A 5573-nucleotide genomic window follows, 5' to 3' on the forward strand; every position below is an offset into this window, starting at 1 on the left:
AAAAAGATATATGGGGCGACCGACAAACGGTTTTCCGTAGAACCAGACTCGCGATTGCGTTGACACACACATCATAGCCACACCAATAGAAGAGTTTTAGGACGGTAACCCGGGTGGGGTGTTCTTTACTCAGAATATGTGCAACATCGGATCTATATAGCCATCGATACAATTCGTACACAAATGTGTCGTACGAAGAGAGAGACTTTTTTTCCTCTGGCAACATAACGGTAAGAGACATCCTTCCACACTCATAGGTTCCACTCCCTGGGGCTATGATATATATATATACATATAAATTCAAATTCGAAGCAACGGTCACAATTCTACTCTATATTTTTGCGGGTTATGTGTTCTTTCGTTCAATTTCTTTCATGCGTTCGTTCGATCTCTGTACACAGTCTTCACATAGGACAGACTCGTGTAGTACGCTTTCGTGGGTTAAACCCATCTCGTTTCATTTCAGGCGACGTCGGGAGCGCGTTGAAAATGTACCAGTGAAATCTCGATAGTTCTACGGATACGAATCGTCCCGAAAAAGATTTTGTCACCGCTTCGAAGCGGTGTTTCAGACGGGCGGACGTATATAAAACATATACGACACACGACACCGCCTTCCACACTCACGCTAGTTCGAACACGATTTCCATCTCTCTCGAAGACTGTTAGACGTACGTAAAATTTCTCAATATTCATAGGACCGCGACAAACGCCGACGAAGCGCCCACCATTCGCTCGTACGTATATAGGCAACAAGTGCCATCAACGCAAGCAGTTTATAAGTACGTAAACGACCCTCAGCCAGGCGTGGTCCAGGAATTGTATCCGTGGACCGCAATGTGCGTTCGAAATGTCGATGTTCATGTGTCCTGCAGTTCACACGTTGACGCGCAATTAGCTGCGTTCTTCATCGACCCACGAGCCAAGTGATCCACCGTTCAGGGTAATTTTTCCCTTTTATTCTCTCATATATATATAATGTGTATTTGCTATCCACCACATTTTTGTGTTATATTTCGGAACAAGCCGATACCCGAAGAGCTCCAACCAGCGCGCGAAGGAGATTCGGGAGTCGTTGTACAACGACATAATTGTCCCTTAAAGAACGAGATATTTCCGTCGAAACCATATATATATGTACGAGCAAATCCAAAACCACTGTTTTCTTGCAAGTTCGACGGTCGGAGCGAATAGAACATTGAAAAGCCTTCTATCGAAGAAACACAGAGAGTATATCACCTCCAAAAACGACGGGGATATGGATATTCAAACTGGACAATTATCAACCCGATACTGGATTCGAAAAGTTTCTCTCTCCTTTCGTCGTTATTTACACCGGACGGACTCACGGCCGGCTCTAGCTGGGTGTCATATATATATACGTCCCACGCTCATGCTGCCACTAGCGCGCAACAGAGTAGGGTGTCAATGACAACGACACAGCATTGAAACGAGCTACACAAGCCGGTCTCTCTTGATACCAATGTAAACGAGCATTAAGTTATCTTCAGACTGCCCGATATTTTCGTCCTTTGGACTTTCCCAACGATTCCTTTTTTTCTTTTTTTTTTTTACACCACAGCGAAGACTTGAGGAAGCGTGATTAGCACGCTCGCATCCCTCCCTGTCCTACTACAACTGTGTGTGTGTGTGTAAAGAAAGAAAAAAGAATACATTGGCTTTCTCTCTATCGAGAAGATGGCCTACGCAACGCAGATCAAAGGCCTAATACGTGTAATATAATACGCGTCTGGCCGTGTATAAATCACGCACGAATGATCTGGTCGGGCCCAACTCTTCTCGTACGCTTATTTTTCCGTGTTGAGGCACTATCATAAAATCACACAAACCCCAACACGTGTGTGTCTTGGAAGGAAGATGGCCTACGCAACGCAGATCAAAGGCCTAATACGTGTAGTACACACGTCTGCCGTGTAAATCACGCACGAATGATCTGGTCGGGCCCAACTCTTCTCCACCACACCACATCCCAACTTTGTACATTTTTATATATTTTTGTGCGTTGGGGCACCTTCATAATCACAAACCCCAACAACACATATATCTCTCTCTCTTTGAAAGATTTGTTGTGGCCTACGCAACGCAGATCAAAGGCCTAATACGTGTAGTACACACGTCTGGCCGTGTAAATCACGCACGAATGATCTGGCGGGCTCAACAATATCTTTTTTTTTTTATATGAATTCTTATCCACAAACTAATCGAATTCATTTTCTCTCCTCCTCTCCTCTCTCTTTGAGATATATTGGAACATTGTAATGATCCTTCCGCAGGTTCACCTACGGAAACCTTGTTACGACTTTTACTTCCTCTAAATAATCAAGTTTGGTCATCTTCCCGGCATCATCGGCAATGCCGAAACATTGCCGCGCACCAGTCCGAAGACCTCACTAAATCATTCAATCGGTAGTAGCGACGGGCGGTGTGTACAAAGGGCAGGGACGTAATCAACGCGAGCTTATGACTCGCGCTTACTGGGAATTCCTCGTTCATGGGGAATAATTGCAAGCCCCAATCCCTAGCACGAAGGAGGTTCAGCGGGTTACCCGGGCCTTTCGGCCAGGGAACACACGCTGATTCCTTCAGTGTAGCGCGCGTGCGGCCCAGAACATCTAAGGGCATCACAGACCTGTTATTGCTCAATCTCGTGCGGCTAGAAGCCGCCTGTCCCTCTAAGAAGATTTGTTTGTACGTTGGTAGTAAAAACCCCACCGGCAGAAGCCGAGAGCCTTCGAGATACCATAATTACGTCTATTTAGCAGGCTAGAGTCTCGTTCGTTATCGGAATTAACCAGACAAATCGCTCCACCAACTAAGAACGGCCATGCACCACCACCCACCGAATCAAGAAAGAGCTATCAATCTGTCAATCCTTCCGGTGTCCGGGCCTGGTGAGGTTTCCCGTGTTGAGTCAAATTAAGCCGCAGGCTCCACTCCTGGTGGTGCCCTTCCGTCAATTCCTTTAAGTTTCAGCTTTGCAACCATACTTCCCCCGGAACCCAAAAGCTTTGGTTTCCCGGAAGCTGCCCGCCGAGTCATCGTAGGAACTTCGGCGGATCGCTAGCTGGCATCGTTTATGGTTAGAACTAGGGCGGTATCTGATCGCCTTCGAACCTCTAACTTTCGTTCTTGATTAATGAAAACATTTTTGGCAAATGCTTTCGCTTCTGTCCGTCTTGCGACGATCCAAGAATTTCACCTCTAACGTCGCAATACGAATGCCCCCATCTGTCCCTATTAATCATTACCTCGGGGTTCCGAAAACCAACAAAATAGAACCGAGGTCCTATTCCATTATTCCATGCACACAGTATTCAGGCGAAGGTAGCCTGCTTTGAGCACTCTAATTTGTTCAAAGTAAACGTACCGGCCCACCTCGACACTCAGTGAAGAGCACCGCGATGGGATATTAGTTGGACCGCCCCGTGAAGAGCAAAGCCCACCGGTAGGACGTACCACATAATGCCAGTTAAACACCGCGAGCGATGAACCGACACTGTGACACACAGATTCAACTACGAGCTTTTTAACCGCAACAACTTTAATATACGCTATTGGAGCTGGAATTACCGCGGCTGCTGGCACCAGACTTGCCCTCCAATGGATCCTCGTTAAAGGATTTAAAGTGTACTCATTCCGATTACGGGGCCTCGGATGAGTCCCGTATCGTTATTTTTCGTCACTACCTCCCCGTGCCGGGAGTGGGTAATTTGCGCGCCTGCTGCCTTCCTTGGATGTGGTAGCCGTTTCTCAGGCTCCCTCTCCGGAATCGAACCCTGATTCCCCGTTACCCGTTACAACCATGGTAGGCGCAGAACCTACCATCGACAGTTGATAAGGCAGACATTTGAAAGATGCGTCGCCGGTGCTATAAGACCATGCGATCAGCACAAAGTTATTCAGAGTCACCAAAGCAAACGATGGACGAGTGTAAACACCCGCCACCGATTGGTTTTGATCTAATAAAAGCGTTCCTACCATCTCTGGTCGGAACTCTGTTTTGCATGTATTAGCTCTAGAATTACCACAGTTATCCAAGTAAATTTTAGTACGATCTAAGAAACCATAACTGATTTAATGAGCCATTCGCGGTTTCACCTTAATACGGCATGTACTGAGACATGCATGGCTTAATCTTTGAGACAAGCATATGACTACTGGCAGGATCAACCAGGGAACTATACAATATGTATATATAAAATGGACAAAATTTAAATCCTTTTCCATCGTCGCCTGTTTCATATATATATGTCAGGTCGACACACCACTTTTCTCTTTCAAATATGTACAAGTTTTGCCACATTCCGCGCTTGTAACATATCTTCTTTAACGCTCAATTTCTTTCATTTTTCTACCATACAGATATTTTACCGTACGCCCAAAAACGTACGTATTATATTTTTGTTCTATCGTAAAATCACATTTTTCTACGTACGCCAGCTTCGTACGTTTCTATCTTTGCCTTCATAAAATCACAAGATAATTTTATCTTCAAGAGTCTCGCTATTAACATCTTGTAAGATAAATGTACGTCCCAGCTAAAACGTACAAATACTTCAAGTTAAGTAATAATATATCATCGCTATTGACAAATTTTTAAGATCCAAGACACAGTTCTCTCTATATGTTTTAATATTTTTTATGTACTCAAATATATTCAAAGGAAAAAGTACATGGGTGATGCCATAGTCGTGGAAGCGCGTACGCTCACGCTGATCTTCTGACCGCCGGAAGCACGAAACCTCTGATCTGGGCAAAATCGGCAAGCCGAGGAAGAACGGACAGGACACATGCTGGACTGGCGAGAAAGCGTGTTCTTCCGCTCGCGCTAGGCATTTCGATTTCTGACACCTCTTGATTTAAAAAATCAGTTTTTTGATAGTTTTCTCTCTCCACTGGGCTATTCATTTTAGCCACAGTTTTCAATTGGTACGATTTGCTTCCAAATCTTACAGATGCATTTTAAAAAATTTTTCCATCGCTCGGACAGAAGAGTCGATTGCTCAGTGAGTACGAGTATACATACAAAGTGCATACGGGTAACCAACCCCGTAGGGCTTGCCACATATGGGCCATTCGGTCAAAGACACCGACCCGTGGCCACGCTGTGTGGAGAAAAGTCCGTAACGTAAACGGCACGAAACAGTCAGGACCGAAGCCCCGAAGGAGCTCTGAGACAGCTTCTCGACCGAGATCGTAGAATTGGCCCAAAACCCGCTCTGCTCCGTCCGCCTCGCACGGACCGTGTATCTCTTATAGATACCGAACGGCCGGCAAGGACGCCGGCGCCGCCGGCCGAATAGCACGCGCGCTTATGAGTGTAAACCGCTGCGGCAACAGACCGCCCGGCCGTGCTGTTGTAACATAGCGCGTGAACGAACGAAAAAAATTTTTATAGTAAACATTAAAATAAATTACACTACCGTAAACTAGACAAAAAATTACACATTTTTTCCCAATATGAAAATTTTCACAAACTTTTTAAAGTCCCATCGCATCGAGTAAACTTTTTTAATAACGCGTCCGCACGATTCTAAATGCTTAATCCATAT

The 5573-nt window shown here is 45.3% G+C and overlaps 2 non-coding genes across 2 annotated transcripts; both read right to left on the reverse strand.

Annotated features, from left to right (window-relative positions):
- Positions 1-791: 791 nt before the first annotated feature.
- On the reverse strand, positions 792-946 carry LOC143261691 (5.8S ribosomal RNA). Its single transcript, XR_013035763.1, has one exon. It is a non-coding gene; the product is annotated as a 5.8S ribosomal RNA (ribosomal RNA).
- A 1331-nt stretch (positions 947-2277) lies between these two features.
- Positions 2278-4198, reverse strand: LOC143261714 (small subunit ribosomal RNA). The gene has a single exon (XR_013035787.1). It is a non-coding gene; the product is annotated as a small subunit ribosomal RNA (ribosomal RNA).
- Positions 4199-5573: the final 1375 nt, after the last annotated feature.

The sequence above is a fragment of the Megalopta genalis genome, unplaced genomic scaffold (assembly GCF_051020955.1).
Source record: "Megalopta genalis isolate 19385.01 unplaced genomic scaffold, iyMegGena1_principal scaffold0061, whole genome shotgun sequence".
Classification (NCBI taxonomy): domain Eukaryota; kingdom Metazoa; phylum Arthropoda; class Insecta; order Hymenoptera; family Halictidae; genus Megalopta; species Megalopta genalis.